General features: G+C 48.9%; 1 long non-coding RNA gene across 1 annotated transcript in view; it reads left to right on the top strand.

Annotated features, from left to right (window-relative positions):
• The window catches only part of LOC141098067 (uncharacterized), a 50,361-nt gene extending 37,674 nt beyond the window's left edge, over nt 1-12,687 (top strand). Inside the window, exon 2 of the long non-coding RNA XR_012234139.1 lies at nt 12,311-12,687. This is a non-coding gene — a long non-coding RNA (uncharacterized lncRNA). The remainder of the gene's footprint in view (nt 1-12,310) is intronic.
• The last annotated feature ends 567 nt before the right edge of the window (nt 12,688-13,254 follow it).

Genomic DNA, 13,254 nt, shown 5'->3' with positions numbered 1-13,254 from the left:
CCTCTAGTCACTTTGGTCACAGCTGTGCCATCGAGCCTGTCACATAGCGCTCAGATACCAGTGGGCCTCACACAATCCAAAAGTGTCCATCCAGTGTCCAAAAGTGTGTGCAGAGATTCAAAATCTCCCTTATCCTCTAGTCACTTTTGTCACAGCTGTGCCATCGAGCCTGTCACATAGCGCTCAGATATTCATTGGGCCTCACACAATCCAAAAGTGTCCAGTGTCCAAAAGTGTGTGCAGAGATTCAAAATCTCCCTTATCCTCTAGTCACTTTGGTCACAGCTGTGCCATCGAGCCTGTCACATAGCGCTCAGATATCAGTGGGCCTCACACAATCCAAAAGTGTCCATCCAGTGTCCAAAAGTGTGTGCAGAGATTCAAAATCTCCCTTATCCTCTAGTCACTTTGGTCACAGCTGTGCCATCGAGCCTGTCACATAGCGCTCAGATATCAGTGGGCCTCACACAATCCAAAAGTGTCCATCCAGTGTCCAAAAGTGTGTGCAGAGATTCAAAATCTCCCTTATCCTCTAGTCACTTTTGTCACAGCTGTGCCATCGAGCCTGTCACATAGCGCTCAGATATTCATTGGGCCTCACACAATCCAAAAGTGTCCAGTGTCCAAAAGTGTGTGCAGAGATTCAAAATCTCCCTTATCCTCTAGTCACTTTGGTCACAGCTGTGCCATCGAGCCTGTCACATAGCGCTCAGATATCAGTGGGCCTCACACAATCCAAAAGTGTCCATCCAGTGTCCAAAAGTGTGTGCAGAGATTCAAAATCTCCCTTATCCTCTAGTCACTTTGGTCACAGCTGTGCCATCGAGCCTGTCACATAGCGCTCAGATATCAGTGGGCCTCACACAATCCAAAAGTGTCCAGTGTCCACAAGTGTCTGCAGAAATTCAAAATCTCCCCTGTCCTATAGACACCTTGTACCTTGTTTTACATTACTATATAGTTTGTTGGATTTTGTCTACATTTCTACCAAAAATGAGGAAGGCTGGTGGAAGAGGCCGTGGAATTGGGCGGGGGTTGGCAGCTGATAATGATGGTGTTGGTGGTGGATCTGATGGTAGTGGCAAGAGCAAAATAGGACCGAATGCAGGAGGTGCTGACCCTGCGTCATCGTCTGGCTACATAAGGCCTCGAACGCTTAGTTTTCTAGGAGTTGGCAAACCGCTTTTAAAGCCAGACCATCAGGAAAAAGTTTTGTCTTACATTGCTGACTCAGCCTCCAGCTCTATCGCCTCCTCTTCTTCAGTTGTAAAAAGTAAAAGCACTGAGTCGTCATTGGAGGCTCATGTTCATGAACCACACCTTTCCTTGTGTCCTTCACCCCAACCAAGATTGAAGGATGACGCAGGCCATACTACTGATTTCTCCATGTAGCTGTTTTCACATACCATGCCTGGATTATCAAGTGAAATGGTGAATTACCCAGGCCAAGATGAATCTGACATGGAGTGCACTGATGCACAGCCGCTGATGGATGATTCTGCTGGTACATTCACTCAGAGCACTACATTGTCCTCGCAGTGTACAGAGCCAGATTCTGACCCTGATGAGACTCAGGTGCCCCTTCCCACACACTATACCACCATACACGGTGACACAGAGGAAGGTGCACATGACATAGAAGAGGAGGTGATGGATGACCCAGTTGTTGACCCAGATTGGCATCCATTGGGGGAAGAGGGTGCTGCTTCCAATAGCTCAGATGAGGAGCATCCACAGCAGACATCGACATCGCAACAGCTGTTATCTGGCAGGCCCGGAGCACTCCAAAGACAGGTTCCAAACATCAAAAGAGTTGCTGGACAGCTTGTCCAGAGGGTCAAAAGATCACAGCGTGCTAGGCCGCAAAATGTCTGCCAAAGTAGGAAGAGTGCAGTGTGGCACTTTTTTGAACAAAATCCTCATGATCAGGCCAAGGTTATCTGTAAGAAGTGCGCAAAGACCTTTAGCCGAGGGAAAAATCTGAAAAATTTGAATACCAGTTGCATGCTTAGACATTTAACCAGCATGCACTTGCAAGCGTGGACACAACACCAAACCTCAAGTGCCACATGTGCAACTGATCACAACGAAGGTAGTCAGCAACGCTACATTGTTTCCCCCACTGTAAGCCCACCGGTTAGCACAGCAGCAAAGGTTGAGGTGTCGTTGCAAGACCACAGCAGTCAGGGAATCCCACTGTTATATCAACGAAAGACTGATTCTAGGCCATCAGAAAGAACACCAACTCCATCACCATCATCAACCCTCTCTCAGTCCGCCCTGTCCACCGCTACTTCCACCATATGCAGCTCTCAAGTCCAGCTCACCCTCCCAGACACTATGAGTAGGTCAAGAAAGTACTCAGTCTCTCATCCGCGTACACTGGGTTTGAACGCCCACATTGCCAAACTAATCTCGTTTGAGATGATGCCCTTTCGGTTGGTGGAAAGCACAGCTTTCCGCGAACTCATGGCCTATGCAGTACCACGCTATGACCTACCCAATCGCCACTTCTTCTCTCGCAAAGCCATCCCAGCCCTCCACCATCATGTGAAAGACCGCATTGTCCATGCACTCAAGCAGTCAGTGAGCGGAAAGGTGCACCTCACAACTGATGCATGGTCCAGTCGGCATGGCCAGGGCCGTTACGTGTCCATCACTGCGCACTGGGTTAATGTGGTGGATGCAGGGTCCACAGGGGACAGCGGTGGTGGGACAGTGCTGCCTAGCCCACGGTATAGGAAACAGTTGGCTGTAGGCGTTCGACCCTCCTCCTCCTCCTCCTCCTCCTCCAGAAGCGAAAGCTCGTCCACAGAGCGCAGTTGTACGAGCACTCCATCTGCAGCTGCCACTGTTGCACACGATGTGTCCACCTATCGAGCAGCTAGTGGAAAGCGTCAGCAGGCTGTGTTGCAGATGATGTGTTTGGGCGACAGACACACCGCCGAGGTGCTGGCCGAGTACTTGAAGCGACAAACTGAGTCATGGCTGGGCAGTGTACATCTTGAGGCAGGCAAGGTAGTTAGTGATAACGGCTGTAATTTTGTGGCAGCCATAGCCCTTTCAAAACTCAGCCACATACCTTGCTTGGCTCACACCTTGAACCTGGTGGTGCAGTGCTTCCTCAAAAATTATCCGGAGTTAACAGCCCTGCTCCAGAAGGTGCGAAGACTGTGCGCGCACATCCGCCGGTCGCCTGTACACTCCGTTCGTATGCAGAAGCTGCAGCGATTGCTCCACCTTCCCAACCACCGCCTCATTATCGACATTGCAACAAGGTGGAACTCCACCCTGCACATGGTGGAGCGGCTGTGCGAGCAGAGGCAGGCCATAATGCATTTGTGGGAGGATACACGGCCAGGCACTTTGAGAGCAGACATGGAGTTGACAGGTGTGCAGTGGTCGAAGCTGAAAGACCTTTGTAAAGTCCTTCAGTGTTTTGAGGAATGCACACGGCTGGTAAGCGCAGACGACGCCATCCTAAGCATGAGCATCCCACTTATGCGTCTGCTCATGCAAACTTTGACGCACCTTAAGGAGCAGGCGTCTGCAGCCAATGTTGATGAGGAGGAAGAGGAGGAGGGAATCCTTGATGACATTCAGCCATTGTCTGCTCAGGGACCTCTCCTGGACGAGGTGGAGGAAGAAGAGGAGGAGGAGGATGATGATGGGGATGATTACTTAGGGGAGGAGGATGCATCTCGTGGGGCAAGTGAAAATGTTGGCGTGGCAAGGTCTGGTACAGGGTTTGTGCGTGACTGGAGGGATGTGGATTTGCCAGAAAGTGCTCCTCCACCCAGCACTTGCAGTGCATCATTGACACCGGGAACATTGGCCCACATGTCAGATTATGCCTTGCGGATCCTAAAAAGGGACCCCCGCATTGCCAAAATGATGAACGATGACGACTACTGGTTGGCCAGCATCCTGGATCCACGCTATAAAGGCAAATTACAAAACATCATGCCACAGGAGAACCTTGACCTAATATTGGCTAATAAACAAGCAACTCTGGTAAATCGGTTGCTTGAGGCATTCCCAGCACACAGCAGCGGTGATGGTTCTCACACGAGCCGTACGGGCCGGGGGCAGCTTGGCAGAGGTGTTCGTGGTGCACACAGCAGAAGTGGCGTTGGAGACAGGGGTTTCATGACAATGTTGTGGACTGATTTTTCAAATACCGCTCACACAACTGGTAATACTGCATCGATGGAAAGTGACAGGAGACAGCAGTTGTCAACTATGGTTACAAACTACTTTTCCTCCCATATCGATGTTCTCCCACACAGGTCATTCCCCTTTGACTATTGGGCCGCTAAACTGGACACCTGGCCTGAATTGGCCCAATATGCCTTACAGGAGCTCGCTTGCCCAGCTGCAAGTGTGCTATCGGAAAGAGTCTTCAGTGCAGCTGGATCAATCCTGACAGAAAAAAGGACCCGTCTGTCAACCCAAAATGTGGATGATCTAACCTTCATTAAAATGAACCACGCATGGGTTTCCAAGGATTTTGTCCCACCTTCCCCTGATGACACATAGGGTGACAGAAAAATGGCTTGCTTTGGTCCACCTCTTCCTGGTACTTCACCTATTTCGCCTTTTGCATCAGCTGAATGTCCAACATCAACATATGCCACTTTCTAAAACTCCCTAACTGTGCTGCCTCCCCCCCCATGGCCGGGGTCACCACCTAGCGCACGACACCGTGCGAGTGCCGTTGCCCTGGACAGGTGGGTAGGCCGACTCTTGGGCGCGGGCACTGGCACAGGGTCCCTCATAGTGCAATCAAGTGTCTCTGACGGTGGTGGTGCACACCCGCCGTCAGACACACCGCTGTACTATGAGGGGCCCAGTGCCAGTACCGACGCCCACGAGTGGGCCCCCCTTGCTTGGGCAGGGCCCCAGCATTTGCAATCTTTACCTCTCCCTGATCCTCCGCTGTGTAATCTGGGCCGTCAAATCCATACTGTGCCTGACACCGTCTGAGCCTGCCTCCTGATGTATAGACATATATTTTGAATGTGTACGCTATCCATACATGTTATCCGGGGATACGGTACCCTTTCTAACCTTTGTGCAATCACGTGCAATCCATACTGGGCCTAACACCGTCTGAGCCTGCCTCCTGAGACATATATTTTGAATGTGTACGCTATCCATACATGTTATCCGGGGAAACGGTACCCTTTCTAACCTTTGTGCAATCACGTGCAATCCATACTGGGCCTAACACCGTCTGAGCCTGCCTCCTGAGACATATATTTTGAATGTGTACGCTATCCATACATGTTATCCGGGGAAACGGTACCCTTTCTAACCTTTGTGCAATCACGTGCAATCCATACTGGGCCTAACACCATCTGAGCCTGCCTCCTGATGTATAGACATATATTTTGAATGTGTACGCTATCCATACATGTTATCTGGGGATACGGTACCCTTTCTAACCTTTGTGCAATCACGTGCAATCCATACTGGGCCTAACACCGTCTGAGCCTGCCTCCTGAGACATATATTTTGAATGTGTACGCTATCCATACATGTTATCTGGGGATACGGTACCCTTTCTAACCTTTGTGCAATCACGTGCAATCCATACTGGGCCTAACACCGTCTGAGCCTGCCTCCTGAGACATATATTTTGAATGTGTACGCTATCCATGCATGTTATCTGGGGATACGGTACCCTTTCTAACCTTTGTGCAATCACGTGCAATCCATACTGGGCCTAACACCGTCTGAGCCTGCCTCCTGAGACATATATTTTGAATGTGTACGCTATCCATACATGTTATCCGGGGATACGGTACCCTTTCTAACCTTTGTGCAATCACGTGCAATCCATACTGGGCCTAACACCGTCTGAGCCTGCCTCCTGAGACATATATTTTGAATGTGTACGCTATCCATACATGTTATCTGGGGATACGGTACCCTTTCTAACCTTTGTGCAATCACGTGCAATCCATACTGGGCCTAACACCGTCTGAGAATGATAGATGGGGCCCACCATACACTGGAACATTCCAAAGGTGGACATCAGACACTGGAGCAGCATTTACAGGGCCCGTTATACACTAGAGCATTAGAAATGGGGCCCATTATGTTTGGAGCATTATTTGGGCCCATAAGACAGTAGAGCTTCATCCATGGGGACCAACATATACTGTAGCATTATGTGGAGCTCATCATATACTGTTTCAAACATTATATGGGACCAATGATTCTGTATGGAGAAATAGATGGGCCTCGTCATGAGATGTAAAAAGTGAGGTATTTTTCATTGTACTATACCGCTATTTCTCTGCCGTATCGGAGCATGATGAGTTGTGGTATGTGTTAAAGGGGCGCTCTTTCGCCCAGGGCACATGAAAACCTGGAGCCAGCCCTCCCCCCCCACAGTCTGTAGCCAAATAACCCCCATTTTTCAGTGCGTAACTTGTATTATGAAGTTAATTAAGGTTGACAAGCTTAAGTAAGAAGAATTGATGCTTTTGGCATTCAAATGGGCACTGTTGGTGTGTTTCCTGTCCTCCTCTCACTGCCGACTTTTATTCCCCATTGACTTACATTGGGTTTCGTGTTTCGGGACGACCCCGACTTTTCCCTATAATCGGACGATCTTGCTCGACCCGACTTTTGGAAAAGTCGGGTTTCACGAAACGAAACGCGACCCTAAAAAACCAAAAGTCGCTCAACTCTAGTCATTAGCCATTTAAGTTGATCGGCGTTTACGTGAACGTAAAACTACACGAGAGGCGTTGCCGCCTTTTGAACGAACGTCTGGACCCATGCAATGTGATAGGGTTTTGTCAAGGGCGCAACGTCAGGAGTTTAGAAGGCGTAATAAGCTGTGTTTTTTCTGTGGAGACGCCTTTCATACTATTTCTGTCTGCCCTGAACAAGAAAAACATTTTGCGCACACATTTGCCATGGGCAGTGTGCAGCCTAAGTTCCTTTTGGCAATTACTCTGATCTGCTCTTTGTCTACATTTTCCGCTAAGGCTTTTGTAGATTCAGGAGCAGCTTTGAATCTGATGGATTTAGACTTTGCTAAATGTTGTGGTTTTCCCATGATACACCTGCAGACTCCTATCCCTTTGAGGGGTATTGATGCTATTCCTTTGGTGGAGAATAAACCCCAGTTTTGGACCCAGGTGATAATGTGGGTCGCCCCGGAATACCAAGAAAATTGTAAATTTTTGGTGTTGCACAATTTGCATGATACTATTGTTCTGGGTTTTCCCTGGTTGCAAACTCATAATCCTGTTTTGGATTGGAAATCTGTGTCTGTGGTGAGTTGGGGTTGTCAGTGTGTTCTTAGTGACACTCCTGTTTTCTTCACCTCTCCCCAGTCTCATGATATTCCTGAATATTTGGCTGATTTTTCTGATGTATTTAGTGAGAGTAAGACTGCGTCTTTACCTCCTCATAGGAGTTATGACTGTGCAATTGAGTTAATGCCCGGGTGTAACTTTCCCAAGGGTCGGCTTTTCAACTTATCGGTACCCAAACATGATGCTATGCGATCTTATATCAAGGAGTCATTGGAGAAGGGTCATATTAGACCATCCTCTTCAACTTTAGGTGCTGGGATTTTTTTGTGGCCAAGAAAGATGGTTCATTAAGGCCTTGTATTGACTATCGTTTCCTTAACAAAATCACTGTTAAATATCAGTACCCGTTACCCCTGATTTCTGATTTATTTTCCAGAGTTAAAAGAGCCTGCTGGTTGCGTTACCACTCTCCCCAAATAGAGTGGTCCTCGGGGAAAATTCTTAGTTGGAGTAGGATCAGGGGTCTGCAATCCGCGTAGTTACCAACCTCTCTGGTTTTCTGTGGCTTAGCTTGGTCTTGCTCTCCTCCTCGGTGACCCAATCATAACAGGTCCTCTTCCAGAAGGACGCTCAGGGTCAGAAGCACCCCTGCTTCTTCTTCTCTAAAACTTTTTCACCGGCGGAGAGGAACTATTCCATCGGGGACAGGGAGTTGCTAGCAATGAAACTGGCCTTCTCAGAGTGGAGACATCTCCTGGAGGGTGCTCGGTACCCTTTCCAGGTGTTCACCGACCATAAAAACTTGGCCTATCTCCAAACCGCCCAGCGGTTAAATTCTCGCCAAGCCCGATGGTCTCTCTTCTTCTCTAGGTTCCACTTCACCCTACATTTCCTTTCCGTTGAGAAGAATGTCCAGGCCGATGCGCTCTCTCGCTCCGTGGTGTCAGCGGAGGAGGAGCCTCGGTTAATTGTACCATCTGAGAGCCTGAGGACAGTGGCTCCGGTCGCCCTTGAGTCTTTACCCCCAGGCAAGACTTTTATCCCTGCCCGTTTGCATCCGGAGGTCCTCTCTTGGGCTCACGTGTCAAGGGTGGGTGGCCACTTTGGTACTAAGTGAACAGTTGAGCTTTTGGCGAGGACGTACTGGTGGCCGCATATGGCTCATGACGTCAGAGACTATATTCAGGCGTGCGTCTCCTGCGCCAAAAATAAGTCTTCCCAGCAACGACCCGCTGGGTTACTTTACCCCTTAACGGTGGCGGACAGGCCCTGGGAGATGGTTCGCATGGACTTTGTGGTGGGTCTCCCCAATTCCAGTGGCAGCACAGCTATTTGGGTCATCACCGACCATTTTTCTAAAATGGTGCACTTGGTGCCTCTCTCTCGGCTACCTTCCGCATGGGGCCTTGCAGTGTTGTTCATTAAACACATTTTCCAGTTACACAGCATGCCAGACAAGATTGTCAGTGACCGGGGTCCCGAGTTTGAGTCTCGGTTCTGGAGAGAGCTCTGTTGCTTGCTCAGTATATAAGCTGAATCTCTCCTCGGCCTATCATCCCGAGACAAACGAGTTAGTAGAGAGGGCCATCAGACCCTGGTCACATATCTCTGACATTTTGTCTCAGCCAGGCAGGATGACTGGGCATCCTTGTTGCCATGGGCAGAGTTCACCTTGAACAACACTGTGGCCGATTCCACCGGCCAGACCTCATTCCTCCTTAACTTAGGCCAACATCCTTGTGTTCCTGTGCCCATGCCCATGTCATCCACCGACTCTAGGGTGGCAGACTGGGCCGTGGAGGCATGTGATATTTGGGACCGCACCCAGGATGCTATTCGGGCCTTTAAGGAGAGAATGAGGGTCTCCGCGGACGCACACCAGCGTCCTGCTCCAACCTTCTCCCCTGGCGAGTTAGTGTGACTCTCCGCTCATAACATCAGGCTGCGAATCTAGTCCACTAAGTTCGCTCCTCGCTACATTGGTCCCTTTAAGGTCCTCGAGCAGATCAGATCTGTGATTTATCGGCTGGCCCTTCCACCACAATTGGCTTTCTCTGACCCCTTCCACGTGTCCCTCCTTAAGCCGGTCCACATGTCCCGGTTCTCCGAGTCATCTGCCGGAACATCAGACCTGTCCTCAGACGAGTTTGAGGCTAATGCCATCGTGGGATGCAGGGTGGTACGTGGAAAAAAGTTTTATTTGGTGGACTGGAAGGGTCATGGTCCAGAAGCTTGGACCTGGGAGCCAGTGGAGAACATCCGCGCTCCGCTTTTCATTGCAGCATTTGAGCGTAGCGAGGCTCAGAGGGGAGGGGGCCCTGGGGGGGTAATGTTAGGCGCCGGGTTCCGGTCGCTGCACAGCAGGAATCCCGAGCCTTGCATTCGGCAGTCTCCCATTCCTCTCCAGCCGCAGAGGAGGCTGCTCAGCAGACGCGTCAATCCTGGTGCTCTGCTCAGACCAGCTCTGTGGGTTTGGTTGCTGCTGCCACCTCTGGTCCAGCTATAGCAATGCATGCTGGTCAGCAGCGAGCTACTCCAGGGACTAAGTCCTCCTTTCGGTCCACTGAGCATGCCCGTGGGACGATCTCTCATTGGAGATTGGAGGTCACATGCTCAGGTCCTTCTCCAGCTCGGATTGGACCATCAGGAAGGTCCCGGAAGGAGGCTGCTATAAAAGGTTTGCATGGCCGCTTGGCCATGCGCTAGCATAGACTGCATTATCAGACTATGAGGAGTGAGTGTTGTATGCATATATGAATGTCTCTGGTGAATGACTCATTAAGAAACCCCTACCCTTGGTACGCATGTGTCGTGCAGCCTAGCCTGTTAAGTGCCCAGGCATAGGTGTAGGTAGAGGCAAAGTCTGAGACTGACATCAGTGTCCACCGGTGGCTCTGCACGCCACGGTGCACGTGCTCGACACTCCACCATAGTCAGCGTCTATAGTGGCATCTGCAGGTGCGACGCCGTCAGAAGGTCTAGAGAGACTCTGACCCCGTGTCCTTGGGGCAGAGTTCTGTGACCGCATTCTGTACGCTCCGTTGCCGAGTTCTGTGAGCTAAACAGGCTCCGGCATTTATGTTCTGCGGTAGTGCAGCTCTTTGAGGTAACAGAGTTCGCCCTGTTCACACTGGATGACGTTAACCCACGTGTGATCTTTTGTATACCGCTTTATATTTCTGCCATTACTAAGCAGCAGTTTACCACCCCTGCACGGTGGACCCTGGGCTGCGAACGCACCTTACAATTATTTGGTGTGTTCCGCCAGCCCTAACAGAAAGAACAGAGAGAGAAAGAAAGAGGGGAAAGAACGAACAGAGACGAAGAAAGAAAGAACAGAGAGAGAGAAGGAGGGGAAAGAAAGAACAGAGAGAAAGAAAGAAAGAAAGAACAGAGAGAGAAAGAAAGAAAGAACAGAGAGAGAGAAAGAAAGAAAAAGGGGAAAGAAAGAACAAAGAGAGAGAAAGAGGGGAAAGAAAGAACAGAGAGAGAAATAAAGAAAGAACAGAGAGAGAGAAAGAAAGTGAACAGAGAAAGAAAGATAGAAAGAAAGAATGAACCAAGAGAGAAAGAAAGAAGGGACAGAAAAAAAGAACAGAGAGAAAGAAAGAGGGGAAAGAAAAAGAACAGAGAGAGAAAGAGGGAAAAGAAAGAACAGAGAGAGAAAGAAGGAAAGAAAGTATCAGAATCCTGACAGCGAAGGCGTACAGCCTCTGCTGAGTAGGGACTCACCCGCACTGTAGGGACCCCTGGGGATCAGGACAGCCAGAAAGTATGGGTGCACAGGACCTGAGTGATGAAGTTTAGCAAGCCGGCACGGGACCTACGGTCATGTGACTGCGAGGGGGTGGGGTTTAGCGTCCTGCTTTCAGAGAAGACAGAAAACTCAGAGTCAGGCAAAACGGAGTTCATACACAGTACGGACAGCGAGGTACAGGAGGGATAATCAGACGGGAGGTCAGACAAAGCCAAAGGTCATACACAAGAGGGCGATGTGGTACCAAGGGGACGAGCAGAGAGAAGTCGGGTCACAAGCAGAGAGTCATACACGTGAGGTAGCGCAGTACAAGAGGGACAGGCAGAACTCATAACAGGGACAGAACCGGATCAAAACCAAACAAGCAAGCAAGATATCAGGCACAAGGCACACGTACGCACAAGGTCAAGTAACTCAGCCGAGGGCAGGAGTATAACTGACACCGGACCTAGGTCCAGTGAGCATTAAATAGCCGTCCTCTGCCAGGGAGAGGCGGAACAATTAACCCCCAGTCAGACCAGGACGGGCCAAGACGAAACCCCATCCTGGATCATGACAGAAAGAAAGAACAGAGAGAGAAAGAAAGAGAAAGAAAGAACAGAGAGAGAAAAAAGAACAGAGAGAGAAAGAAAGAGGGGAAAGAAAGAGAACAGAGAGAGAGAAAGGAAGAAAGAAAGAACAAAGAGAGAGAAAGAGGGGAAAGAAAGAAAGAACAGAGAGAGAGAAAGAAAGAACAGAGAGCGAGAAAGAACAGAGAGAGAAAGAAAGAGGGGAAAGAAAGAAAGAATAGAGAGAGAGAAAGTAAGAACAGAGAGAGAAAGAAAGAGGAGAAAGAAAGAAAGAACAGAGCGAAAGAAAGAATAGAGAGAGAGAAAGGAAGAACAGAGAGAAAGAAAGAGGGGAATGAAAGAAAAACAGAGAGAGAAAGAAACAAAGAGAAAGAAAGAATGAACAGAGACAGAAAGAGGGGACAGAAAAAATAACAGAGAGAGAAAGAAAGAACAGAGAGAGAAAGAAAGAACAGAGAGGGGAAAGAAAGAGAACAGAGAGAGAAAGAGGGGAAAGAAAGAGGGGAAAGAAAGAACAGAGAGAAAGAAGGAACAGAGAGAGAAAGAAAGAACAGAGAGAAAGAACAGAGAGAGAGAAAGAAAGATTAGAGAAAGAAAGAATGTTGAGGAGAGCCTTAAGATCAAATACTTAATTAACCTCAAGACATAAGAGATTGAGAGGAACTACCTGCAAAGTGTATTATTTCACCTTACATGAGCTTTTTCAGATCAAAGTGTGACACTAAAGATGGCTGCCATTTCCTGTTTCACCACACACCATGTGGACCAAGATGATGACGCCTACCCTGATGACGCCTACCCTACAAGATGATGACGCCTACCCTGATGACCTCATGGATCTGCCCACAATGACACCCACTCTGATGACCTCATGGACCAACCCAGCCTGATGACCTCATGGATCTGCCCACGGACTAGCTCACTGCCCAACCCACTAACCAATGGAATACATCCTATCACTCCCATTTTAGAGCTAACCGAGCCCCCTTACAGGGGATATATAAACCTATGTTTGGATTAATAAAGCTCTCTCTTGCTCTCTTGGAGCTGTGCCATAGATTGATCAAAGAGAGGTTACATCCGACTATGTCTCTGGTGTGATTTCTTTAATGTGCACTGATCAATATCCATTGGGCCAGGAGCAGGCAACTAATGAACATTTCTAATAGATCAACCTAACAAGAACTAATAAAGAAATAAAGAAAGATTAGAGAGGGAAAGAAAGAACAGAGAAAGAGAAATAAAAAAACACAGAGAGAAAGAAACAGAAAGAAAGAAAGAAATTAAGAAAGAAACACAGTGAGAAAGAAAGAAAGAAAGAAAGAAAGAAAGAATAGCGAGGGAAAGAAAGAACAGAAAGAGAGAGAGAGAGAAAGAAAGATTCTATAAAGATACTATAGCAGCCCGGCTCCCATTGTAGTACCCATCTGAGCCTCCCGGTGCAGGACATATCATGATCTGCTCACATGACCAGCATCCCCGATTCCAGGGCAATCCCGCCGTGCACGCTGTCGGAGGACACGGTGATGGATCTGAAGCATTCCCTGAAGTGTCTCCATGGTTCTGTCACAATCTCTTCCTGAAATTACCTAATTTCCGGTCAGCTTCCAGTACGTCACTTCCGGTGGAACGTCACGTGCAAGTTTTAAAG

The sequence above is a fragment of the Dendrobates tinctorius genome, unplaced genomic scaffold (genome assembly GCF_039654945.1).
Source record: "Dendrobates tinctorius isolate UK_male_01 unplaced genomic scaffold, ASM3965494v1 ptg000086l, whole genome shotgun sequence".
Taxonomy (NCBI): Eukaryota; Metazoa; Chordata; class Amphibia; order Anura; family Dendrobatidae; genus Dendrobates; species Dendrobates tinctorius.
Note: the sequence above shows the minus strand (reverse complement) of the source record. Positions and strands in the feature narration are given on the sequence as shown.